Genomic DNA, 16,318 nt, shown 5'->3' with positions numbered 1-16,318 from the left:
AGAAAGCTAGCTGAAGTGGGAGTATCTTTAGATTATCAAGGAATTCAAAGATGGCCAGTGTAGCTGGAGCATCATGAGTGAAGAAGGATAAGCATTGACGCTGAGGAGGAAGGCAAGGGTTAAGTCATACAGTGGCTTGTGTACCATGTGTCTTAGTCTGTTTTCTGCTGCTTCTAATAAAATACCTGACTCTGGGCGATTTATGGAGAAAAGGAATTTACTCCTTGCATATACCTTATAGGTTGAGGGGCCTATACCTTATAGGTTGAGGGGGTACATCTACAGGAGGGCCTTCTTGTTGGTGGGGGTCTCTGCACCATCCTGAGACAGTGCAGTGCATCATATGGTGAGGGTGCTGGGCATGCTAACTCAGGCCTCTCTCCCTGTTGTCACGAAGCCATCAGCCCCACTCCTATGATAACCCCATTAACCTATTAATTCATGAATAGATTTATCTCTTCATGAGGGCAGAGCTCTCATGACCCAATCATTTCTTCAAGACTCCATCTCTCAACACTGCTACATTGGGGCTTAAATTTCAACATATATTTTGGAGGGGACAAATATTCAAACCATAGCACCATGGGAAAGAATTTGGATTTTATTTTAGGTATAAAGGAAAGGTTTCCACTGAGGAATGGCATAATCTGTTTTGTATGTTGTGATGGTTAATGATGAGTGTCAACTTGATTAGATTGAAGGATGCAAACTATTGTTCCTGGGTGTGTCTGTGAGGGTGTTGCCAAAGGAGATTAACATTTCAGTCAGTGGACTGGGAAAGACAGACCATCCTCAATCTGGGTGGGCACAAACTGATCAGCTGCTAGCATAGCCAGAATAAAAGCAGGCCCAAGAACGTGGAGAGATTAGACTGACTTAACCTCTGAGCCTACATCTTTCTCCTGTGCTGGATGCTTCCCGCCCTTGAACATCAAACTCCAAGTTCTTCAGTTTGGGACTCACACTGGCTTCCTTGCTCCTCAGCTTGCAGGTGGACTATTGTGGGACCTCACCTTGTGATCGTATGAGTTAATATTCCTTAATAAACTCTCCTTTATATATACATCTATCCTATTAATTCTGTCCCTCTAGAGAACCCTGCCTAATACATGGGTTACAATGACTGTAGTATGGATAAGTGGAGCATGGTTTCTAGAGAGTCTGAAAGTAGGAAGCAAGGGATGACAGGGAGCCTACTGTGGTACTCCAGGCAAGAGATGGTGTTGGCTTGAATTAGAGTAGTTTTCGGGAGGTAGAGTGAAGTGGGTGGATTTGCATTGAGCTTTCAAGAATTGCTGGTAGGATGTGCTGATGGGTTGACTGTGATTTTTAAGTGAAAGAGGAAAACCAATTTGCCAGGTAGATGGATGTACTAATTTGAGATGCAGTTTTAGTTAGAATACTGGTTAAACTGCTGTGAAACATTCAAAGATAACAGAGGTTTAAAAAAGATAGATGTTTATTTCTTTGTAACATTGAATGTAAGTGGTGAAGATCTGAGATGATAAGGAATGATGAGGATCAAGAGTTCTATTATTTTGTTCCTCTGTCAACCTTAACATTACGTTTCCTTCCTGCAGTTAGCATGACTGTTTCCAATCTTTCTATCACATCTCAAACAGTAGGGAAGAAGAAAGAGAACAGAGGGGATGCATTCCTTTCTCCCTAAGATTACAACTCTAAAGTTGCATTTATCACTTCCACTCTTATCCCCTTGTCCAAACCCAAGATATAATATATAGCCCCACTCTATTAGTCTGTTTTCATGCTGCTGATAAAGACATACCTGAGACTTGGTAATTTATAAAGAGAAAGAGGTTTAATGGACTGTCAGTTTCATGTGGCTGGAGAGGCCTCACAATCATGGCAGAAGGCAAAAGGCACATCTTACATGGCGGCAGGCAAAAGAGAATCAGAGCCAAGCAAAAGGGAAACCCCTTATGAAACCTTCAGATCTGATGAGACTTATTCACTACCATGAGAATTGTATGGAGGAAACCACCCCCATGATTCAATTATTTCCCATCAGGTCCCTCTCACAACACATGGGAATTATGGGAGCTACAATTCAAGATGAGATTTGGGTGGGGACACAGCCAGACCATATCACCCACTTACCTAAGAATGAGAAGAGAGGGGTGGGAAAAGGTGTCTTTGGCAGGGTGTCCACATGCCTGAGAACTATGAACACGTACATTAATGTGACAAAACTGTTAGGACTAGGAACTGAGAGCCTTTGTGTCAACATAACTTAATTATTTGTTCCATCTTAGAATAGATAAAAGACTGTAAATCAATAAATAGCTTAACTATTTGCTTCAGGAAATTCTTGTAAGTCAGTTTGTCTGAGATAATGAGATTCTGCTCATCTGTGCAAACAAATTGCTTATCAAACAAAAGTTTACTTCTCAAGACTTACTTCAAGACCCTTGCCTTACTATATCCATCAGTCCTAAATAATTATGTCTTGAACTTCGTCCAATCCCAATCAGTTATCTTCCTTAAAAAGTTTGCTCTAAACTAATTGAAGTCATAGCCCAAACCCTGAAAACTTCCCACTTATTAACTTCCCTTTCTGATACACTAAAACTTCAAGATCGTGTTCTTTCTTGTTTACTGTAGTGAGTTTAACCTTTGTTTCTGTTTTATCAATAGATTGACTAATCATATTTTGAACATTTCAACTATCTGGCGATTCACCAGGATTCAACTGATTGGCCTCTCAATCCCCTAGCCTCAGATCCTTACTGGTAAGACAGCATGCTCCTTCAATGCTCTTGAGCCTCCCCTGACTAGAATGGTGGGGCAGGTTTTGAATTAGGCTGAATGCTGATTATTTTTCATTGAACCAAAAATGGTAGGTATATATTTCTCCTAGGGAATGGATTCCCTCTTAGGAATATTTTGATACTGAGTCAGAATTATGAACTCTCATCTCAGATGGAAACAGCTTATGAGTAATAAACCACTGTTTTGCTTGTCTTTGTCCTTTCTTGCCTCTGTATGTCTTAAATTTCTAAGAGTGTGTATAGGGAGAGAGTGGGTATAGGCTTGATAAGTCCATCTTGAAACAAGTCTAGGAGGTCTGGTTAGACACCCCTTGCAAACTTTTCTGTGGGTCACTTTATGTGGATATAATACAACTTTTCTCAGTCTTGTCTTTGCATCCCTGAGAACTACTTTGTTTAGACCCATCTTCCTGGAGTCTGGAGATCCTTCATCAGCAATGATTAATCTCTTGGCTCAATTCTGGAGACATAAAGTTGCACCTGACCATTTCTTTCTGATTATGGCAGAGCTCTTGAAATTGTCTTAATGTAAACCCGAGTCTGTGCCTACTCTCGGATAATCCATGTGACTATCTCTCTAAATGACACAATTTCACCTTTCATGTAGGATAACAGGTGTCACTTGGGAATGACCTTTGATATAAACATAATTCTGCATTTGTGAAATATCATGGCAAAACAAATAAAATTCCAGAGGTTTAATGGTCTTGTTTAATTGGTATGAAAAGATTTTCAAAATAAATTTAAATTTCAAAATTGCTTCCTTAGAGGGTTCTTTGGCCAACGCATATTAAAAATATGGAAAAATTGAAACTAGATGTTCTTTAATTCCCCCCAAATCAAGACCTTAACCAAATAAAATAAATATTATTACCTTAAATTGGAAAATGAGGTAATTACCCTAAGGGGACAAATACTTTGTCCAATGACACATACTTTGTCCAATGACACATAGAGTGGTAGGCATAGTACTGACTCCCCCCAACAAAAATGTCCTAATCTCTTGGAACTGTGAATATGTTACCTTACATGTCAAGAGAGATTTTGCAGATGTGATTAAGGTAAGGGTCTTGAGGTAGCATTATTGTCCTTAGTTATCTGGGTGGGCTCAATAAAATTAAAGAGATCCTCATAAGTGAAAAAGGGAGGGGGGAGGCTTGGAGTGAGAGTGACATGAAGATGCTACACTGCTGGCTTTGAAGATGGAAGAAGAGGACATGAACCAAGAAATGCAGGTGGCCTTGAGAAAGTGAAAAAGGCAAAGGAAGATTCTTTCCTGGAGCATCCAGAAAAAAATGCAGTCCTTTGAGACTCTGATTTTAGCCCAGTGAAAACCATTTTGCATTTCTGATTTCCAGAGCTCTAGATGTATAGTCATGTTGGTTCAAACCACAAAGTTTGTGGTAATTTCTTATAGGAGCAATAAGAAAATAACACAGCTGGTAAATGTTGCAGCAGTTTTTTTTCATGTCTGACACTAAAACACACTTTTTTTTAACCAGCTCAGATAGTTTCCCCAAAATAAAAAGCAGTAAACAAATTGCAAACAAGCCAAGAACAAAATGGAAGTCAAAGTAATGAACTAGGAATTGAAGAGCAAAGTACAATTAACAAAAAAAGTTTGCGTATGTGTGTGGGGTGGCTGGGGTGGCAGTGGTAGCGATGATGAGGGGAAGCTGTGTGGTGATGCAGCAGTCTTATTAAAAATGTTTCAAATAAACATTGATTTATTATTCTCTGTTCAATGTGTGTAGTTGAGAAGATCAAGCGACAAGTGTTCAAACAGGAGGCAGGCACTATTCCCAACCTGCACCACTTAGAAAGGTTCTATTTTGAAGAGTCCCTTTATGTTTAATTGATTTGTATCTCTATTTATTCCAAGAAAGCCCTTGCTAAATTTAATGTCATTCAATTTAGATATCACCAGTAGAAAAATATCTTTTTCATGTTTTCTCTTTCTCTTTTCAGGTCCTTCTTATTGGCAGGAATGTTTTGATATTAGCTGTTTCAGACAGGGGAAGGTTGCATGATAAACTGAACTTGGAAAAGCATCCTCTTTGATTTTCACAATGAGATATGATTGTACACACATGATGCTACAACAACAGATTTGTAGCAGCATTACAAATAATGTTTTAATTACAAGTAGTGTATTAATTATTCCACGGACCTTGGTGCCACTGTTCTCAAGGCTCTGTGAAAGTACTGCCCATTCCCTCTGCCTCCTTGCTATAATTGCCTACAATCATCTGCAATCAATCTCCCCTTTGTTCAAATTATCTGATTTCAGTATATCCTAAAAATGCTAGGAAAAAGATAAATATCACCATAGATCTCATTCCATATTTATACATGCTGTTGGCATGCCCCCAGATTCCTGACTTATATTTATGAAAACAAATTTAGAGAATTCAAATTTCTATCAAATATTTCTTTTCATCTTTAGGCCACCTCTTCTTTTCTCTGGTTTCTGATTACATTAAACAAAAGAGATATCTGAGAAAATAAGTGTGGCATTGCCAAACATGCTTTTTTTTTTTTTCTTGAGCAAGGTTTTGGCATAATTTAAATTCCTATGAAGACAGCTGAGATTATTTTCGGTGGAAGTGCTCATATTAGTAACACTTACAAATATTCTTTTGTGAAACTAGGTTAATAAAGAGCCTCATGTTATTGATTAAAAAGCAAATTCTGATCTCTTCTTCTGCCCTATTTTCCCCCCAAAAGTTTTGGAAGGGTGTACATTTGCTTCTCTTTTGACAAAAGATGCTTGGTATGCAATTGGGGATCCACTTCAGGGCTGAAATAGGACAACACCAAGGATGACAGCACATCTGAGGCAGAATTTGTTCCCCTGCATACAATAAATATATAAGTTGGTAATTATAACCCTCTTCAAGTAATCTGTTTTGGTACTGACCGCAAGTCAGGAGCCACTTTCCAAAACACTGTATACATGGAAAATAAAACCTCTTGTTCTTTTATAAAATTATGTATTATTTAGTTTTTGATTCAGTAATGCATGCGTTATTATAAAATTTCTCAAAATACAAAAGCCAACCACCCAGTTGCTTTCTACAGAGACTGCCAATATAATCACTTCTTCACCTTTACAAATGTATATATTTTAGAAAATTTTATATATATATATATATATATATATATATGTTTTTATTTCCCTTGGACACAAGGGTAGCATATCACACACAATGTTCTGTACCTAAACACAGGCAATTTTTATTATTTGTTGTAGTTATGTTCTGTAATAAAGTTGCAACTAATACTGAATTAGCAAATAATGAACCATTGCTCCTAGAGGAAATACAAAGTTAGGTTCCTATGAGCATTTAGTCACCCTTTCATCACCGATCAATATACCACCTCGTTTTGTGTATCTTCCTGTTTAAAGACACCTTACTTAACAAATATTATTGATTTATTAACACTGAATTCTCTGCCAATGACACTATAATTCATGCCTGAATGAAGATTATCTAATGCACATATTCTTTCTTTAAGGTACTTCACAAGCCTTCTTGTGCTTAGTAATACTAACCAGCATTTCAGCATTGCACTTGGGGGCCATTGTAAAGTGGAAATCAAAATCACCAATGAAAAGCATAAAAATGAAAAAATGTGGCACTAAATTGACCCTGAAAAGGAAATTTGGCTACAGCATGAGCACTGAAATAAGAAGTCAGTCACCTTCCTTGACCTCAGCTGGGAACATGTGCACGGGCAGCCCAAGTCTTTCATTGCTCTATGTATGTGTAGAGAGTCACTGCAACGGCTCTGTGAATATTGCTTTTGGGGATAATTTGTTACAAATAAAATTTAGAATAGGTGAATTCACGATTCTGACTCTGTGAATAATGAGGATCAACTGCATTTACTTAACTATATACCTTTGCAGTTTTTCCTAATTGTACTCAGAGGGTTGGACCATTCTTTCAAATAGTTAACTTTTATCCCATTGTAGGAATGCAACATAATGCATTTAACTGGCCCCTTGTTAATGGTTGTTGTTGTTGTTGCATGGGAGCAATATTCTTGTGCATGTTATTTCGTACATAGGTAGGTGTAACTGTAGTACTATATATTTCTAGAAATTGAACTGACAGATCAAAGTACATGTGGATTTTTTTCATTTGGTAAATATTTCCCTTGTTGTTTTTCTACATTTTAAATCATGAAGCTGCTCCACTAAAATGTCGTGCTCCAGATTTTGTAAACAGGTTATTTTTTAATGATTGAAGTATAGCATTCCTTTAAGAAGGTATATCGCATTTTTAAGTGAAAAATCTAAAACTTAAATTGAACTCCATCCTGTAGGGAAAATAGTGGGCTTATTTTAAATTGATTTTTATGCTATGAGACAAAAGTCAGGGAAAAAAAGATGATGAGTTTCATCTCATTTAATATTGGTTGCTGCAATTGGTAAAAGTCCAATGTTTTTCAAGCTAAACATGGTGATTGTTAAGGGATGACAATGTTCAAAGGTGTTCCCACACCCAGGCTGCTATAGACAGCTCCCATCCCACCATGCTTCTATTGGCAGCACAGTTATTGATACTGGCATATGGTAACATGAATTCCACTACCATCTGGGGAAGGAGATAGGCTACATATTCTACCTGTCAATTGTAAGTGTGAAAGAAAATACAGGATGAAACTTCAACACATTGCAGCTGATCTCTTGAGGATTGTAGGACTACTTTAAACTATAAAAAGAGTATATTTTGGCACTACTTTTGATCAAGACAGTCTAACTTATTCTTAAACGTAAACCCAGGAAAGATATTTTGTTGTTTTTTGACCTATGTTTTGACATTTCCTCCTTTGACCTGAGTGCCTGGAAGAGTGTGAAAATTTGGCTTTTCTTAGTGGAAGAAGAGATCTTAAGACTGCTCATTACACCAGGACCTGGGAACATAAGAGGTTTGGAATTCAAGAAAGGTTCTTTGAGTAAGAAGCCTGAGGGAAAATGTGGAATGCAGCTCGAGGTAGGTGATAAATTGAAGAGCTATTTATACTTAGAAAATAATGAAATCAGTAGAATGATTTATAATCCTTTGAGTTTATAGCCAGTAATGGGGTTTCTGGGTCAAATGGTATTTCTGGTTCTAGATCCTTGAGGAATTGCCACACTGTGCACATTTGTGCTTATTGCAGCACTATTCACAACAGCAAAGACTTGGAAGCAACCCAAATGCCCATCAATGATAGACTGGGTAAAAAAAATGTGGCACATATACACCATGGAATACTATGCAGCCATAAAAAAGGATGAATTTATGTCCTTTGCAGGGACATGGATGAAGCTGGAAACCATCATTCTCAGCAAACTAACACAGGAACAGAAAACCAAACACTGCATGTTCTCACTCATAAGTGGAGTTGAACAATGAGAACACTGGACACAGCGAGGGGAACATCACACACAGGGCTTGTTGGGGGGTTGAGGGCTAGGGGAGGGATAGCATTAAGAGGAATACCTAATGTAGATGACAGGTTGATGAGTGCAGCAAACCACCATGGCACGTGTATATCTATGTAACAAACCTGCACGTTCTGCACATGTATCCCAGAACTTAAGTATAATAAAAATAATAGAAAATAATGAAATCAAAACCAGGTGGCTGGAACCAGATGAACTAACCAGAAAGAGGATGCCTTACCAGAATCAGGCAGCAAGTCAACACAGACAGGACTTAGAGGACAAGGCAGGCATTGAAGTTGGAACGAGATTAATGGACATGAATGATCAATTATGGATCCACTAAAAATTGACAACAAGGGTTAAGGAACAAAAGCAAGGTGTGTAGGCTATATATTTAAAAAAGAAGGATCCAAATCTTGACCAATCCACTGTCTTGTCTTTGTACATTTAGGTTTCTGCTAGGGTAACAACTAATTTCCAAGTTTGGACATCCTGGATCCTGTAGCTGAACTTCAAGCAGGAACACAAAGTAGTGAAGGGGCATGAAAAGTTTTTGGCACCATATTTGCTTAATTTCTTAGAAAACTTCTATTATAGTAAAGATTTATAAGTTCTGACTTAAAAATCCTTCAAAATTCCACTGTTTTACAGGATCAATTGTAAACTCTTCAGTATATCATAGAAAGGACATCATTTTTAGCCCCAATTATCATTTCTGACTCAACTTTCATATGGCAACATACACACACTGATCTCTATCCACTCCCTCATGGAGATTTCTTGATTATATCGAGTTATCTCATGCCTAAGGTGCTGTGCATATCTCCCTTCTGCCTAAAACATCCTGTCCTTCTTCTTGTTCATTTGAAAGACTACCAATCAAGTATGACTTCTCTTTGAAGTCTTCCTTATCATCTCAGTAGAACTAGGTTCTCCTCAGTTCCCATAACATATTACACAAATCACTGTTTCTTATCTTATCTTTGCTGCATTGGAAAGTGCCACCATATGACAGAGCGGAAACTGAAGCTTGGAGAGATTATAACACAAAGGCATATTCCCTGAACATCAGGTAATATTCTCAAACTAAAATCATTGATGGATCTTCTTCAAGAGGTTTACTTCTCCACATTGTCTAGTATGGCGTATTTGATACTTAGACCTTTTCTTATTGAATGGAAGTAAAGTGTATAGCCCACTGTCATCTGTAAAAAAAAATCAGTAATAGCTGAATTTATTTTTAAAACAGTAAATTATGTCTTTATCATGTAGAAATTTCTGTTTTCTTATCTCCCTTCAATTATACCTATATATAATGTAATAGTTTTGTGTATATCCCCAATCATAATCATTACAATAATTCCAGGAGCTAGCATTGTTTACAAGCAATTTAGAAATTCCCTGCTTATGTCTTTTAAAACAAGGTCTTAAGTTAGTTGTCTAAGAGTTATTACAGTCAAGAAGGTATGACGCCCAAAGTATATAGTCAACAGGTGTGATGAGACTTAAACACAACCTTTCTGATTTTTGCTATAGAGCTCTCCCTATTATACTGTTACATAGATAAATATCAATCTCTTTTTGTCAATTGTCCACATAACTTCTCAATTCAGTTTCCACTAATTGAATGTTATTCAGTATTATAATGAAAGAATGAGCACTTGGAACTTTGTACAGATGTAAATGTCAGACTACAAGTTCAGACAAGCAAGAAACAGTACATCTCTTTCTTTTCCATATATAAAGTTAATTTCCCTATTAAGCCCTCTATCCTACCCAGGTCTGGTAGAGAAAAATCTCAGTTATTCTTGGACTTCTCTCCTTACGCAAGGTAATGTAAGGATCAGACACCTTATAGTTGCTAGGTTATTTGGGGAAGGGTCGTCAAATCATATGTATATTAGTCCATTTTCATGCTGCTGATAAAGACATACCTGAGACTGGATCATTTATAAAGAAAAAGAGGTTTAATGGACTCTCAGTTCCACATTGCTGGGGAGGCCTCATAATCATGGAAGGAGGCAAAAGGCACTTTTTTTTTTTTTTTTGAGACGGAGTTTCACTCTTGTTGCCCAAGCTGGAGTGCAATGGTGTGATCTCGGCTCAATGCAAACTACACGTCCCGGGTTCAAGTGATTCTCCTGCCTCAGACTCCCAAGTAGCTGGGATTACAGGCATGTGCCACCACACCTGGGTAATTTTGTATTTTTAGTAGAGACGGGGTTTTACCATGTTGGTCAGGCTGGTCTCGAACTCCTGATCTCAGGTGATCCACCCACTTCAGCCTCCCAAAGTACTGGGATTACAGGCATGAGCCACTGTACCTGGCCGCAAAAGCATAACTTACATGGTAGCAGGCATGAAAGAATGAGAGCCAAGCGAAAGAGATTTCCCCTTATAAAACCATCAGATCTCATGAGACTTATTCGCCACTATGAGAACAGTGTGGGAGAAACCGCCCCCATGATTCAATGATCTCACATGGGCCCCCTCCCACAGCCCATGGGTATTATGGAAGCTACAATTCAAGACAAGATTTGGGTGGGGACACAGCCAAACCATATCAATATGTCTTCAAAAGTTATAACAACCAATATACAGAACTGATGGCCTCTTCATGTCTATGGCTATCTATGACTTCAGTGCCAGTGTCCCACAAAGGCATTTCTTTATTTAGCTCACAGTACTGCAGGCTGTACAAGCACAGCACCAGCACCTACTCAACTTTGGGTGGGGCCTCAGGAAGTTTTTACTCATGGTGGAAGGTGAAGGGAGAGCAGGTGTGTCACATGCGAGAGACAGCAAGGGGTAGAGGGGAGGTCCCAGACTCTTTTTAACAATGAAATCTTGTGGTAACTTACTACCATAAGGAGAGCATCAAGTCACTCATGAGGGACTTGATGTGCCCACAATATTTTAATTAAACTTCGGTCATGTAATAGAATCTGATTTCTGAGCTCCTATATGTTAATGTTCTCAAGGAAAGATATGAAGCCCCTGTAAGCATTTGATCCTCTTGTCCCGTGTAAATGTTGAACTTTAGACTCTTTTTAGTTCCTTTGTTAACTTTAGTTTCCATATATTCATTTTGGGTGGAAAGAAGGCTTCCATGATGGTTTCCATATAGAAGGTTGTTTTTTTCTAAATCCTCCTAAAGTTGGATCTTAACGTTTACTTCTCCCCAGGGAGGTGGAATGAGTTCCCTCATTGTTGAGTTTGGAAGAACTGGGCATATGTCCTCAGTCTTTCCCCACCCTTATCTCTGGGGTCAGCCTTCCTGTAGAAAGCACACCTTCTAGCCCTCCTGCCTTGAAGAAAGCTTAACAGAGATTGGTTCCACATGGAGACTTCTGCAGTATCAGTTTTAGCATCAATACAGATGATTTCTAAAAATCTTCATTCTCGATAACTTTTTTGTTTTATTCCTTAATTGGTTCACCTTTTGCATGGGGAAAGCAATGCCATAATTAATTGAGCTTCTGAATCACCAACAATTACTTTGAACAAGGTCTTTAGTTTCTAGAATTAAAAGTTTTGCCTCTATAGAACAAAAGCAAGTGGTTGCAAAGTTAAAAGCAAAAAAAAAAAAAAAAAAAGCAAGGAAGTCAATAAATTGTCAACATATTGCCAAATAAAGATGGCTATACTGCCTTTTACTAATTGAATTTCTAAGTTAAGACCAACTAAATCTGTTGTCATAGTTTCAGTCTATATATACAATTAAATTTGTCTGCCCCTGCTGGGGGGTGCCTCCCAGTTAGGCTGCTCGGGGGTCAGGGGTCAGGGACCCACTTGAGGAGGCAGTCAGCCCGTTCTCAGATCTCCAGCTGCGTGCTGGGAGAACCACTGCTCTCCTCACAGCTGTCAGACAGGGACATTTAAGTCTGCAGAGGTTACTGCTGTCTTTTTGTTTGTCTGTGTCCTGCGCCCAGAGGTGGAGCCTACAGAGGCAGGCAGGCCTCCTTGAGCTGTGGTGGGCTCCACCCAGTTCAAGCTTCCAGGCTGCTTTGTTTACCTAAGCGAGCCTGGGCAATGGCGGGCGCCCCTCACACGGCCGGCCAGGTACTCCAACAGACCTGCAGCTGAGGGTTCTGTCTGTTAGAAGGAAAACAAACAGAAAGGACATCCACACCAAAAACCCATCTGTACATCACCATCATCAACGACCAAAAGTAGATAAAACCACAAAGATGGGGAAAAAACAGAGCAGAAAAACTGGAAACTCTAAAAACCAGAGTACCTCTCCTCCTCCAAAGGAACGCAGTTCCTCACCAGCAATGGAACAAAGCTGGACGGAGAATGACTTTGACGAGCTGAGAGAAGAAGGCTTCAGACGATCAAATTACTCCGAGCTACGGGAGGATATTCAAACCAAAGGCAAAGAAGTTGAAAACTTTGAAAAAAATTTAGAAGAATGTATAACTAGAATAAGCAATACAGAGAAGTGCTTAAAGGAGCTGATGAGCTGAAAACCAAGGCTCGAGAACTACGTGAAGAATGCAGAAGCCTCAGGAGCCGATGCGATCAAATGGAAGAAAGGGTATCAGCCCTGGAAGATGAAATGAATGAAATGAAGCGAGAAGGGAAGTTTAGAGAAAAAAGAATAAAAAGAAATGAGCAAAGCCTCCAAGAAATGTGGGACTATGTGAAAAGACCAAATCTACGTCTGATTGGTGTACCTGAAAGTGACGGGGAGAATGGAAACAAGTTGGAAAACACTCTGCAGGATATTATCCAGGAGAACTTCCCCAATCTAGCAAGGCAGGCCAACATTCAGATTCAGGAAATACAGAGAACGCCACAAAGATACTCCTTGAGAAGAGCAACTCCAAGACACATAATTGTCAGATTCACCAAAGTTGAAATGAAGGAAAAAATGTTAAGGGCAGCCAGAGAGAAAGGTCGGGTTACCATCAAAGGGAAGCCCATCAGACTAACAGCGGATCTCTCGGCAGAAACCCTACAAGCCAGAAGAGAGTGGGGGCCAATATTCAACATTCTTAAAGAAAAGAATTTTCAACCCAGAATTTCATATCCTGCCAAACTAAGCTTCATAAGTGAAGGAGAAATAAAATACTTTACAGACAAGCAAATGCTGAGAGATTTTGTCACCACCAGGCCTGCCCTAAAAGAGCTCCTGAAGGAAGCACTAAACATGGAAAGGCACAACCGGTACCAGCCACTGCAAAATCATACCGAAATGTAAAGACCATCGAGACTAGGAAGAGACTGCATCAACTAACGAGCAAAATATCCAGCTAACATCATAATGACAGGATCAAATTCACACATAACAATATTAACTTTAAATGTAAATGGACTAAATGCTCCAATTAAAAGACACAGACTGGCAAACTGGATAAAGACTCAAGACCCATCAGTGTGCTGTATTCAGGAAACCCATCTCACGTGCAGAGACACACATAGGCTCAAAATAAAAGGATGGAGGAAGATCTACCAAGCAAATGGAAAACAAAAAAAGGCAGGGGTTGCAATCCTAGTCTCTGATAAAACAGACTTTAAACCAACAAAGATCAAAAGAGACAAAGAAGGCCATTACATAATGGTAAAGGGATTAATTCAACAAGAAGAGCTAACTATCCTAAATATATATGCACCCAATACAAGAGCACCCAGATTCATAAAGCAAGTCCTGAGTGACCTACAAAGAGACTTAGACTCCCACACATTAATAATGGGAGACTTTAACACCCCACTATCAACATTAGACAGATCAACGAGACAGAAAGTCAACAAGGATACCCAGGAATTGAACTCAGCTCTGCACCAAGCGGACCTAATAGACATCTACAGAACTCTCCACCCCAAATCAACAGAATATACATTTTTTTCAGCACCACACCACACCTATTCCAAAATTGACCATATACTTGGAAGTAAAGCTCTCCTCAATAAATGTAAAAGAACAGAAATTGTAACAAACTGTCTCTCAGATCACAGTGCAATCAAGCTAGAACTCAGGATTAAGAATCTCACTCAAAACCGCTCAACTACGTGGAAACTGAACAACCTGCTCCTGAATGACTACTGGGTACAAAACGAAATGAAGGCAGAAATAAAGATGTTCTTTGAAACCAACGAGAACCAAGACACAACATACCAGAATCTCTGGGATGCATTCAAAGCAGTGTGTAGAGGGAAATTTATAGCACTAAATGCCCACAAGAGAAAGCAGGAAAGATCCAAAATTGACACCCTAACATCACAATTAAAAGAACTAGAAAAGCAAGAGCAAACACATTCAAAAGCTAGCAGAAGGCAAGAAATAACTAAAATCAGAGCAGAACTGAAGGAAATAGAGACACAAAAAACCCTTCAAAAAGTTAATGAATCCAGGAGCTGGTTTTTTGAAAGGATCAACAAAATTGATAGACCGCTAGCAAGATTAATAAAGAAAAAAAGAGAGAAGAATCAAATAGATGCAATAAAAAATGATAAAACAAACTACCATCAGAGAATACTACAAACACCTCTATGCAAATAAACTAGAAAATATAGAAGAAATGGATAAATTCCTCAACACATACACCCTCCCAAGACTAAACCAGGAAGAAGTTGAATCTCTGAATAGACCAATAACAGGAGCTGAAATTGTGGCAATAATCAATAGCTTACCAACCAAAAAAAGTCCAGGACCAGATGGGTTCACAGCCGAATTCTACCAGAGGTACAAGGAGGAGCTGGTACCATTCCTTCTGAAACTATTCCAATCAATAGAAAAAGAGGGAATCCTCCCTAACTCATTTTATGAGGCCAGCATCATCCTGATACCAAAGCCTGGCAGAGACACAACAAAAAAAGAGAATTTTAGACCAATATCCTTGATGAACATTGATGCAAAAATCCTCAATAAAATACTGGCAAACAGAATCCAGCAGCACATCAAAAAGCTTATCCACCATGATCAAGTGGGCTTCATCCTTGGGATGCAAGGCTGGTTCAATATACGCAAATCAATAAATGTAATCCAGCATATAAACAGAACGAAAGACAAAAACCACATGATTATCTCAATAGATGCAGAAAAGGCCTTTGACAAAATTCAACAACCCTTCATGCTAAAAACTCTCAATAAATTAGGAATTGATGGGACGTATCTCAAAATAATAAGAGCTATTTATGACAAACCCACAGCCAATATCATACTGAATGGGCAAAAACTGGAAGCATTCCCTTTGAAAACTGGCACAAGACAGGGATGCCCTCTCTCACCACTTCTATTCAACATAGTGTTGGAAGTTCTGGCCAGAGCAATTAGGCAGGAGAAGGAAATCAAGGGTATTCAATTAGGAAAAGACGAAGTCAAATTGTCCCTGTTTGCAGATGACATGATAGTATATCTAGAAAACCCCATTGTCTCAGCCCAAAATCTCCTTAAGCTGATAAGCAACTTCAGCAAAGTCTCAGGATACAAAATCAATGTGCAAAAATCACAAGCATTCTTATACATCAATAACAGACAAACAGAGAGCCAAATCATGAGTGAACTCCCATTCACAATTGCTTCAAAGAGAATAAAATACCTAGGAATCCAACTTACAAGGGATGTGAAAGACCTCTTCAAGGAGAACTACAAACCACTGCTCAAGGAAATAAAAGAGGATACAAACAAATGGAAGAACATTCCATGCTCATGGGTAGGAAGAATCAATATCATGAAAATGGCCATCCTTCCCAAGGTAATTTACAGATTCAATGCCATCCCCATCAAGCTACCAATGACTTTCTTCACAGAATTGGAAAAAACTACTTTAAAGTTCATATGGAACCAAAAAAGAGCCCGCATCGCCAAGTCAATCCTAAGCCAAAAGAACAAAGCTGGAGGCATCACGCTACCTGACTTCAAACTATACTACAAGGCTACAGTAACCAAAACAGCATGGTACTGGTACCAAAACAGAGATATAGATCAATGGAACAGGACAGAGCCGTCAGAAATAATGCCACATATCTACAAGTATCTGATCTTTGACAAACCTGAGAAAAACAAGAAATGGGGAAAGGATTCCCTATTTAATAAATGGTGCTGGGAAAACTGGCTAGCCATATGTAGAAAGCTGAAACTGGA

The sequence above is a fragment of the Pongo pygmaeus genome, chromosome 14 (assembly GCF_028885625.2).
Source record: "Pongo pygmaeus isolate AG05252 chromosome 14, NHGRI_mPonPyg2-v2.0_pri, whole genome shotgun sequence".
NCBI classification, from domain to species: Eukaryota; Metazoa; Chordata; class Mammalia; order Primates; family Hominidae; genus Pongo; species Pongo pygmaeus.
Note: the sequence above shows the minus strand (reverse complement) of the source record.